This window comes from Aotus nancymaae, unplaced genomic scaffold (assembly GCF_030222135.1).
Source record: "Aotus nancymaae isolate 86718 unplaced genomic scaffold, 86718_ANA_hifiasm-v0.15.2.pri h1tg000040l, whole genome shotgun sequence".
NCBI lineage: Eukaryota > Metazoa > Chordata > Mammalia > Primates > Aotidae > Aotus > Aotus nancymaae.
Window position 1 is genome coordinate 116,745,308 of NW_026988454.1, and position 12,258 is coordinate 116,757,565.

At 39.9% G+C, this 12,258-nt stretch overlaps 2 protein-coding genes across 7 annotated transcripts in view; one reads left to right on the forward strand and one right to left on the reverse strand.

The window, feature by feature from the left end:
- The window catches only part of RUNX2 (RUNX family transcription factor 2), a 221,506-nt gene that overhangs the window by 168,362 nt on the left and 40,886 nt on the right, over positions 1–12,258 (reverse strand). The gene's annotated exons all lie outside the window — the stretch shown is intronic.
- SUPT3H (SPT3 homolog, SAGA and STAGA complex component) overlaps positions 3,904–12,258 on the forward strand; it is a 513,545-nt gene continuing 505,190 nt past the window's right edge. For 3 of the 4 annotated variants that reach the window (XR_010336723.1, XM_012448786.3, XM_012448787.3), the window contains exon 1: positions 3,904–3,963. The gene's annotated coding sequence lies outside the window, so the exon portion shown is untranslated. Of the gene's footprint in view, positions 3,964–4,659; positions 4,812–12,258 lie in introns of those variants that run through there. The other variant, XM_064361002.1, reaches the window with a different exon arrangement.

Here is a 12,258-nt window from a genome sequence, read left to right on the forward strand (position 1 = left end):
AATTTAGGTATTTATTTTTATTGTCCAAGTTCTACTAGAATGTGAGTTTGATGATGGCATAGGTTTTTGTCTGTTTTGTTCACTGCTATATCTGCAGCTTCGAGAATAGTGTCAGGTACATGGTAGGCCCACAAGAATCTGTTGAAATGTAAAAGTTGTTTGATTCCAGTGCAAGAGTATCACATACTGGATTTCATGGGAATTGGAACAACTAAGTTTTCATGTGCCTGAAGAGCTCAAAGTCTCTTTGAAACTCTGGCATTCCATGGTTCCCTTACCATTCTGACTCTCAAAAACATAATCAGCTTTTCAGCAACCAAGCACTAATTTTAAAAGACCCTGGACTGTTAAATCTACAATGAGAGGTCCCTAAGAGAATGATCATAACTATAATTCTACAAGCTACCTGGTACTGTAATTTTTTAACATTTCTTTTCTAATCATTGTACTGCTTTTCCTAGTTTGGAACATATGAATGCAATTGGAAGGTGGGGGAAGCCAATTTGATTACACATTAATAATTTTGTGACACCCCCATCCCACCAGTGCATCTGCAGATTTGATACATCATTTCATGATGGTTTTTCTTTTGAAATGTGTAACATCAGGCAGGGCATGGTGGCTCACTCCTGTAATCCCAGCATTTTGGGAGACTGAGGCAGGAAGATCTCTTGAGCCTAAGAGTTTGAGACCAGACTGGGCAACATAGGGAGACCCCTATCTATACACAAAATTAAAAAATTAGCTGAATGTAGTGGCACTTGCCTGTAGTCCCAGCTACTGGGGAGGCTAAGGTGGAAGGACTGCTTGAGCCCAGAAGGTTGAGGCTACAGTGAGCTATGATTGCATGACTGCACTCCAGCCTGGGCAACAGAAAGACAGAGAGAGAGAGAACCTGTCTCCAAAAAAAAAAAGTCCTGAATACTTCTGTGATTTTTTGGTAGCACAAATGCTGAAATTATTCTGCACAACTTTAGGATCCATCCTTTGGTTATTCCCATGTTGAAAGAACATAGAATTTTAGGGCTGTAAGGTTTTAGTTCATTTGGTTCCATCATCTCATTCTATAGATACAAAAACTGAGGTCCAATGATGTTAAGTTACTTGCTCAGGTACCACTGGGCTGAGGAATCTTTTTGGTCAGAACAACTTGCTCTAAACATACAACAAGATAACTTTGAGAGTGCAATTGGAAAACCGTTCTCAACGTCAGAAAATTAAATTATAATTATAAATTATAAAATTATAAATTATAAAGAAAATTATAGTGACAAATTGTTGCTATAACAATTGCAATATACAGTTCTAAACAATATGCAATCTACCCAGTTTATTTCCATGGTGACAATTTAAGCATTAAAAATAGAAGGCAAATATAGCAAAGGATGAAATAATTGGTAAATAGAAAATAAAAGTCCCCACAAGGATCCTAACAAGAAAGAGTATGAATCTCAAACGACAGTTTGCAGGCCACCTGAACTGTCACTGTGGCATCCACCTGAGAAGAAACCACTTCCATGGAATCAGAGAGATGGTTCCATATTAGTCATGGCTTCTGCTATTCTTTTGAGAATGTGGGCTTTACTACCTAATCATTTTAAGATGCCTATGGGCACTTTTACTTAGATATATGTACTTTCTCTCTGCACTAGTGAATCTACATGAATGTTACACGCCCAAGGAATGTAAAAGTCTACACTAACAATGTTTCATTTTCCTTTAACAGTTTTGTCCATGTGATGGAGCCATTTTTGTGGAGTGACAAATTCACTTGGTCTCCTGATGCATTTTCCCCACGTCTTGAAAATCACTTGTTTTTCTGAGAGGTGGTAATCATCAAAGCCTTAACTTCAGCAAAGCTTCACTATTCTAGCTTTGTTATAATTACGATAGCATCAATAATTTAGGATATTTGATATTAATCTAATGGAAAGTATTTTTGATCCTTTGTATATAGCAATGGTCTTAAACTGTGAGCAAAATTATGGCTAAATCAGATTTTCAAAAACGGATTTTAACAAATACCAGGAAGTAGGAACCTGGATAACTCATATGACTTTAACACTCAGATCTCTCCCAACAGCACAATTCAGTTTCCTAAGAGCGAATTTTTAAACTTCCTGTATCAATGCCTTAACTCAGTTTCCCTTCTCCATGTCTCACTCTCATTAACTTCTGTTGTGTGTGATTATATGCAGACTGGACACCAGTATTCCAGAGTAAGATGATCTGGATTCTATTCTGATAAACTGGGTCAAACAGGCACTCATCTGACGCAGGTGAAACTCCAGTGCAGGAACTTCTATGACAACATTTACTGAACATAATTTTAATTGAAATGGTCTATTTGAAGTGGTTTCTTTAGATGTGAACATTAATTTTTCTCTTAATCTTCTGTTAACTAATTTCTTGGTAATATACTCAAAAGAGCTTTTCAACCAGTCTTCCTATGTAAGAAGTTATTATGATACTTACTCTCTGTTACTTTTCCTTATACTGCACACTTTGGCCAGCAATGAACTGAGCCCTGATTTACACATTATGCTGAACTCTCACATCCTAAATATATTTATTCTTTTGGAATTTTAGGTATTTGGCAAATATTGAAGCATTGGGGAGATTAAAGAGAATCAAACACAACATTAGCAGACTCAACTACAATCCGCAGAGGAAATAATCAAATAAGTTGCTATTTTAAACAATTTAAACAAACAGGAGGGATTATTTCAGAACTCACATACAGTATCTATAGGCAAGAAAATAACTGAAGCAGTGATGCTTAAAAAGACTTGGTGAAGGTTAATACTTGAATCCCTATAAGTTATTTTATATATTTGACGTCACAGGTGTGAAGGTGAGCATGGATAATCAGTTCTCTTCTTTAAGCAGCCAATAAGAATGTTAAACTATAAATAAGACTTAATATTATATAACGAGTGAAAGACTGAAATCATTGTCTTACGACTACTGTATTATTTCAAGAACTACATCTATATCGATCAAATGTGGGAGGACAGGATATACAGTTCAATACCGGGGGAGCAAGATTTTAAAATTAGGGATGGGCCAAAACCTAAATACAGAATCGTCCAAAAAAAAAAAGAAAAGCCTTCAAGTAGAACAAGTTTTCTATAACAATACATGGTAGTTAAACGCCTGCGTCTAGTAACATGATTTGGGGAAAAATATTAATTGCAGATTAACGGAAAAGATTCTGTGCGACGTCAAGGTAGGGAGTGATGGCGCGCGGGAGCGGCGGAAGAGCTAGTTTCGCAGTCCCAGAACGGGTTCCACGTCCGCACGCCCGGACTGCGGCCCCGGCGGGAGCGTTTTCATTCACTATTCTAAACGCGCAATCCCAAGATCCCATTCACACCAATTCCTGGAAAGAAGCTTACAACGGTCAATCTCTTCCCTGGAGTTGAAAATCAACTTCCAGTGTCGGTCATCGATCCTTCAAAAATCCTAGCCCTCCCAGCCCCAATTCCTACATAATTCAAACCTGGACCCTCTACACCCTGAGGGATCTCAACTCATCCCTACACCTCTCCCGACCGCCCCCGCTCTAAGGGCCGCCGCGTGGCTCAGCTCTGCCCACGCCGGGCCCTGAGGGCGGCGCAGAACGCCCCGCCCCGACGAGCGTGGCGGAAGTAGCTTGCTAGGGCTGGGAGCCGCGCGCCACCTGGCCGAGCGCGCATGCGCCGGTACCGCGAGTGCTGGGGGCGTCCGTAGCGCTTACTCCTCAGTCTCCGCAACCCCCGCCCACGCCATCTTGCACCCCCCCACGCCCCCCGCCACACTGCCGAGTCACCTTTTGCCTTTCTACACTCCACATTCTCTGCCCCCCACCCCGCCCCTTTCAAAGCGTGTCCCGGGCCGCAGCAGCAGAAACCGCATCATCTCCACCCCCACTTTCTCCACGCGGGAAGCGCAGCCGTGCCTACAAGGGTTCTTAAAGCAGAGGTTGTGGGGCGTGCGGGGGGCGGTGCGGGGGTGCGGGCGAGGGAGACTTCGGGCAGCCGGGAGGGACGCAGCGCGGACATCCCCGAGTCTCTGGGCCCCCGCGCTGGCCACGCCCTGGCCCCGGCTCGAGGGCGGCCGCCTGGGTCTTCCGCCTCTACCCCGGAGGGTTGAAGGGAGGGCGGCTGTGGGAGGCGCTGGCCGGGCGCAGCGCCCTGGTTCCGCTGCAGAGCGTGGAGTTGCCTCTCGACTCCTCCCTGTCGGCGGGTGGGCGTGGGGTGAGGGGGGCTGGGCTGTGTTAAGAAACGGGGTGCGCGGGTCGTCTAGGTAGTGTTGGGGACTGCAGGGGGAATCATTAAAGAGGGAAGTTGTTGCTTTATGGCACGGCGAGAGAAGAGTCTGGTAGTGAGAGTGTAGCATCCAGAAAGAGGAAAAGATTCGCTGTGTTCCCTGTGGGGTGAGCTCACGTCTATGACCCCTGGGAAAAGTATTGAGTTTGTCTTTGCCTCGTTTTGGTCTGTAAAATGGCGATCTTATAGCCTAGTTCAGAATTGTGACCATTATGTGAGAAAATACACGTTAAAAGCGTAGAACAGCGCCAGGTGCTGCTCATTACATGTTAGCTCTACTTTTGCTCTCCATGTTTTAGGAGTTCTGAATGACTGTGACCTTATGTTCTCGGAGAATCAGGACACTTGGTCTGACAAGTGACAGTGAAGTTATGAAGACAGTGATATGTAATATTTGACACTCCGACGATCCTGGACATAGTATTACTGTACACGTGGATAAATTAGCATTTCTCCATTAGGTTAATAGAAATATTAAACGATTTCGGTAGAAAGAAATGTGTATGTATATATACATATGTGTATATATGTGTGTGTGTTTATATATGTATATATATGTGTGTATATGTATTTATTTGGAAGGAGAGGACCTGGGGTCTCTTTGGAAGAGGAATTAAATTCGCCCTGCAAAGATTTACTTGAAGGACAGAACTTGGGGAATTTCTGGTGAATGTTTCAAAGAGGCTGAATTTGACTAGGAGGAATAGTTCGTGATAGTACTTTGCCAGAATGGAATGCACTTCTTTGTGCTATTGAAAGTTTCTTATCTCGGGGTATTCGGGACATTGGAGCAAAGTGTGCCTAAGTCAGAGCTGCACTTTTCAGTAGCAGTTTTTGCCATGATGGAGATGTTCTATAATCTGTGCCAGTAGGCATTAGTGGTAGCCACTAGGCACAGTGACTCTTCAGCACTTGAAATGCGATGAGTATCACTGAGGAACTTAATATTTAATTTTATTCCTAAGTTAATAAATTGATTTACGTTTAAATACCTACATGTGGCTAGTGGTGGCTACTGCATTGGACAGCACAGGTCTACAATTTAGATTTTGAGAGTCCTTCCAAGTCTTAATACGGTTGAGTTTTAAATCAAAGAAGCCAACTCTTTGGAACATTTGTTGCCTTAGGGAATAAATATTCAAATAATATTCAAATAATGCCTTTCATTCAAATACTGCAGTTCAGAGCATGGGTCTGTAAGTGCTTATTTACATCTTGACAAAGCAGAGCATTCTTTTGTCTCCTAGGTTGTACAGCTAATGCCAGATTCACAGAGCTATGACAGTATTAACTGGATTTTTATTTAAACATTTTTGTAGTATATTGTGATTTTGGGTTTCTACTATCTTTTACAACTTTGGTTAGTTTTCAGTGAGAACTTTCCAGCTCTTTTATTCAAGTTTTTTTCTTTTTTAACCTTTTGTATAGTAAAGCGATTTGAAAAATTGTAGCTCTTGAGTATTGGGACATTTTAGAACTAGTTTCATGGTTATCCAAATCTTTTGGAGAGATAAGTGAAATTAGATGATGTTTCACAAAAGTAGTTTCCTTGAAATATGTGCATCTGTTTTTTTTTTTTTCAGGTGCTTGACCTGATGTCTGTAAAATGGTGCCCTTGGGCCAGGCAGCGGGCTCATGTTTGTAATCCCAGCACTTTGGGAGGCTGAGGCCAGAGGTTCTCTTGAACCCAGGAGTTCAGGGCTGCAGTGAGTCATGGTCAGGCCTGGCCTTCCAGCCTGTGCTACAGAGGGAGACCCTGTCTCTTAAAAAAAAAAAAATGATGTTCTTGATCTCAAGGCTGAAGATAATCTTTAGATCTGGAACAATAACTTAAAGCTCACGAGTTAATCAGATGAGAATAACTCATATTATATGAATCAGAATGGGATACTTTTATGGGTGACCATAATATCTTAATTTTTCTGAGACAGTCATGGTTTAAAGCCTGATTGTTCCAGCACAGTTATTTAATAGAGCCCCTTTCACTATCAAACATGCTCCAGTTGGGACCACATAATGTCACCCTACTGTTAACCTTGTTGGAATTTGTAATATATAGTTTTAGGACAATTAACCATGTTGCAGTATCAGAAATACTTTATTATTACTATTATTTTTTGAGATGGAGTTTCACTCTTGTTGCACAGGTTGGAGTGCAATGGTGTGATCTTGGCTTACTGTAACCTCTGCCTCCCAGGTTCAAGCATTTCTCCTGCCTCAACCTCCCTAGTAGCTGGGATTACAGGCATGTACCACCATGCCTGGCTGGTTTTTGTATTTTTAATAGAGACAGGGTTTCACCATGTTGGCCAGGCTGGTCTTGAACTCTTGACCTCAAGTGATCCACCCGCCTCAGCCTCCCAAAGTGCTGGGACTACAGGCGTGAGCCACCGTGCCCTGCCAGAAATATACTTTAAAACAGTGATAAAATTACTGTTTTTGTGTCTAAATAATAAATGAGATACTGGAATAAGGCCAGCAAGTGACTTTCCCATTTAAGCCACCGATAATTTTAAAATTTTGCTTTGGATAGAAATCTTGAGCAGCTTGATTTTTGGTTCCCTCTGGAAAAAATTATCTTTTGGTGGAGGTGACTGCAAAGCATGTTAGTCCATGTCAGTCAAATCAGGAGATTGAGTATTTGTGTTGCAATAACACCAATTTTATTTTATGGTGAGGTTGAATAGTGAAATCCATCAGAAATCTGATTATGTATTAGAATGTTAAAGAAGGGTTTTGCTTACAGTTAAATAATGAGAAATAATTCAGCCACATGCATTATTATATTCAGTTTATACTGAAGTGGGTAAAATATTTTATTGAGTCTCTAATACTTGATTTGAGTTCTCACTCTGCTGCTTACTAACCATGTGATTTGGGATAAGTTATTTAATCTTCCTGAGAATACTCAGGTTCCTCATTTATAAAATGTAAATGGTAATGGCATCTGCTTCTAGGTTCATAAGAGGTTAATTTGGATTTAGGCTGCTGTAGCCTTAAGTTTATTGATAATCTAGAAGTGATAATAATGTTCTGAGATGTTCTGTGGATTGGTGGACAGAACACCACCCAATTCTGTAAACCTAGCTTTTGCCCTTTTCTGCCCCATTCTTTTTGTCATTTCAGTTAAGATATTTAACTTATATCTGAGCCTCAATTTCCTCACAGTAAAATGGAATTAGTATGCCACCTCATCCCACCTTCTCATAGGACTGTTGGCGGCATCAAATGAGAATTACATTTAAAAATTGCCATCTTACTTTACAAACATTTTTATATTGAATTGGTTTTGTCTCATCTTGTCTGCCTACAACCTCCACTAAAGAGTGACCTGCAAAAAATGTTCTGTAAATTTTGTGTAACAGCATAGATAGTATAATAGGCACCATTAATGAAGGCAGTTCTCTTTTACAAATGATATTGTAAGTCACAGGCCAGGTGTGGTAGCTCACACCTGTAATCACAGCACTTTGGGAGGCTGAGGTGAGCAGATCACTTGAGGTCAGGATTTGGAGACAAGCCTGGCCAACATGGTTAAACCCCATCTCTACTAAAAACACAAAAAATTAGCCAGGCATGGTAATACATGCCTGTAGCCCAGCTACTCAGGAGGCTGAGGCAGTAGAATCGCTTGAACCAGGGAGGTGGAGGTTGCATGAGCCGAGATCGTGCCACTGCACTCCCACTTGGGCGACACAGTGAGACTCTGTCTCAAAAACCGACCAACCAAACAAAAAAACCCAAATAATATTGTAAGTCCCTTTACAATTTTGTTTTAAGTGCTTTATTGATCTGGTCACAGTATATTTTCTACATAAAACAACTCCATACTACTGCTAAGGGAGAACCATTTTCTTGGGCACTTGATGAGGTCCTTCCATTGTATCTCATTTATCCAAACATATTCCCACCTAATAGATTATACTAATGAGGCTCTTACTTTCTAGAATGAGTCTGTTAAGCTTTTCTGTACTGTAATTCTCCCTCTGAAAATATCTGACTTGTAGTTAATGGGTAGCGAAGGATAAATAAGATGATGAACATGAAAATAGTGGCTGGTGCTGTGACTCATGCCTGTAATACCAGCACTTTGGGAGACCAAGACAGGCCCAGATTGCTTGAGCCTAAGAGTGATGGGCAAAATAGTGAGACCTGGTCTTTACAAAAAATTAGAAACAAAAATTAACTGGGCTGGGTGTGGTAGCTTACACCTCTAATCCCAGCACTTTCGGAGGCTGAGGCTGGTGGGCCACCTGAAGTCAGGAGTTTGAGATTAGCTTGGCCAATATGGTGAGACTCTGTCGCTACTAAAAATACAAAAATTAGCCAGGTGTCTTGGTGTGCACCTGTAATCCCAGCTACTCGGGAGGCTGAGGCACAAGACTTGCTTGAACCCGGGAAGCAGAGGTTGCAGTGAACCGAGATTGCACCATTATACTGAAGCCTGGGTGACAGAGCAAAACTCCATCTCAAAAAAAAAAAAAATAGTCAAGCTTGGTGGTTCATGCCTGTAGTACCAGCTGCTTGGGAGGCTGAGCGGGGAGAATTGCTTGAGCAGGGGAGGTGGAGATTGCAGTGAGCTGAGGTTGTGCCACTGCACTCCATGGGGGGAACAGAGAGAGACCTTATCTCAAAAAAAAAAAAAAAATAGCGTGCTGTTTGGTGTATGGTATGTAGGAGTTACTGAATAAAATGCTGTTGACTTCACAGGATAGTAAATTGAAATAATTTGTGTGACTATGCTTTATAAACTAAAATAACATACAAATATAAGTCATTAAAAATTGAACTGTACTTTTGCTGATATAAATATTATAGTGGTTTTATGACTGAATTCTGTGTATTTCACTTTATTCGTATTAGTCTTAAAAGCCTACTTTTAGTCATAACATTCTTTGAGAATATACATGTCTGACATAATCTTTTGTGATATAGTTTCAAGAAGCTATGCTTTTGCTTGAGTTCATCATCATCATCGTTGGCATAAACTATACGCCTTATATGTACAAGGCACTATCCTAAGGGCTTTACACACACTATTTTATGTAACCTATGAGAGAAGTAATTTTAATCTCCATTTTAGAGATGAGGGAACTGAGGCAGTGAGGTGGTGTAACTTGCCCAAGGTCATGTGTAAGTGTTAGAGTCTATAATTGAACTCCAGAGCCTAGCTCTTTACTGCTCCCATTGTGGTTTGGCATAGGCAGATATTAGTATTTCACAACACAGTTCACTGTGACATACACATTGTGGAGGCAATGTGGGTTAGTTATGATAAACTTTTATTTGTATATTCCTTGTGTAGTTGAAAGAACTCTGGACCAGGTGTCGGGGGACCTCAGTTTTAGTCCCAGCTTGTATCACTAAATAGTAGTGTGTCCTTGGGCAGTTCAAGAAACCCCTCTGGACTTCAGTTCCTCACCTGAAAAATGAGGGATTTGGAGGAAATTAGTGATCTTCAAACTGTAGTTCTGAAGTCTGCTCAGATGTCTTTGGTTCCCCTCCCACCAATCTGCATATATATTTGTCTGGTATAGTTGTTTATCCATCTTCCTAAGATTTTCTTTTACACGAAAAATTTCTTAACTGCGTGTTTAAAGTCATCAGTCTCCAAGATAACTTAATGACCATGTAAGTCCCCTGACTGCTGTGTTTACAACTTTTCAGTAATTTCACAATATTTTAGTGTGTTAGGAAATAGAGAATGAAAAAACTAAGGCACTAAAATGAGAGGATTTTTATTAAAACGTAGTGTATCTAAATGGTCTGAATATTTCAGATTATCAGCTATCTGGGATCAAAGCCTGTTTTTTAATTGAATTTGTGACCTTCAGCCAGTATTTTTACTTAGTTTCCTTATTGGTAGAGGGAGAATACTAGCTTTGTAGGGTAATTGTGAAAAAGAAAAAGTGAGCTAATACAGGTGAAACACCCTTTAGGAACTCCAAATTCATCTATTTTTTACAAGCCTGCAGTAAAACTCCCATTCCTTTTTCTTTTTGGTCACACAAACTATGTTTTGAAACACATCAGCTATTTTGTAAATAGTTTAATGCAGACTTCTCGTAAGCTTTATTATTTCTAAAATAAATCTAGACTGGAAGAGAGTCTTGATTTTTAAGAGAGCTGCTTATTTTTTTGACGTCTTTGTCAAATACACTTACCTCTTACTGTTAGGAGTTAATTGGTGCCAGAATCTTCCACATATCTCAAAAGTTAACCATTAAGTAATTCTATTAATTTTGTGTAAAAACAACAGTGTTTTAACGTTGGAAAAGTAAGTGTGCTATGTGCCATTTGTCAGGGCTTAAGGATAATCTGATAGGCACATTTGCAGTGTACTTTAGGGTCTGTTTTTGCAAAGATTTTTTTTTAAACCCTATTTTTCTGTAGGAGTGCTGGATATGAAAGCATATGGAATAGAAACTGAAGATGAGATTAAAGAAGGAGAATATAAGAGAAACTTCTGTGTCTCTGAGCAGTCTATCACTGGGTTCCTATGCCTGTTAGTTTAAAAAGATGCTCATGTAGGATATGTAAAGCTGCACAGTTTTAGCTGTTTCTCATCTAGAGAGAAAGGAGTAGGGGGGTAGTTTTATGGTTTATAGGGTGTTTTGATATTATTTTCAATTCAGATTTTCTTTTAGTGCTCATTATATGGAACCCTGTGAGACAAATTATTCCTGACAGAGAAACTAAACTTAGGAGATTAGTTGATCCTTATACAAAGTTCTGTTACATTGATTAATTATCCTTCTTAACAGAAATCTTGTGACCATGATTTTATTTCAGTTGTCTAATAGTTGTTTCAAACTTAACATAGCCCCAACTGAACTGTTTTTTTTTTTTACCCTTCTCAGTATTCCAGATTTCAGTAAATGGCACCACCATTCAACCGGTTTCTAAGGTCCCCAGAATTCAGTTATCCTTGACTGCTCTTCTGTCACACCCCATATCTAATCCATCAGCAAATCAGTTCTCCTTTCAAAATATATTCCAGAAATCTGACCACTTCTCATCATCTCTACTTGTTAAACTAATTCAAGCCACTGTCATCTCTTGTCTGCACAAGCTCAGTAACTTCCTAACTTGATTGCACTCTTGCTTCTGTAGAGTATATTCTCGCAGCTGCTGGAGTTACCTTTTAAAACCTAAAACATTTCGAGTAACTTCCCTTTTCAAAATTCTCTGATAGCTTCACATTACACTCAAGTGAAATGTAAACTCCTGTGGCCTGAAGGCTTTATAAGATCTGCCCTCTTGCTACCTCTGTATTCATGTCTCTAGCCACACTGACCACAGGATTTTTGTACTTTGCCGTTCTTCTTGTTGGGAAGTTCTCCTGAGCACCCTCCCAGATCTTATATTAAATAACATCTCCTGGTTGAAATCAACTTGTTTTTCTTTTTTTTTTTTTTGATAGTATTTGTTATTACCTCAAATTATGTTTATGTGCTTGTTTCTTGCATTATAATATATTTCCTTTTGTCTGACTTAGTCACTGCTTTATCCCTGCCTCTTAGAACAGTGTTTGGCCTTTAGCAGATACCCAGTAAATACTTAAGTATGAAGAATCCAAATCACTGGTGGCGTTGGCTTTGAATAAGAGGAGGGAATTAAGGGAGGATACAGTGTTTTTGGTGGAGGAGAGTGGAGGGAATGACTTAATGATAGCGTTTCATTTTTCTGGAAGTAGATGATGATGTCATCTGTCCATAGTTGGGGGAGGGATTCATTGTGGGACAGAGGCTTATTCAACTAAAATAATTAGTATGTACTGAAGTAGTTAAATATTAAACTAATATAAACTAAAATAATTAGATGTCAGAAAGAATTTCTTTTGTTATGTGTCTGGGAAGGTTTCTTGGAGATGGGCTTAGGTCAGTAGAGTTTGGATAGGTTGAGAGATATTATATTGTTTCAAAAGGTATTATGAGTAGAAAGAACT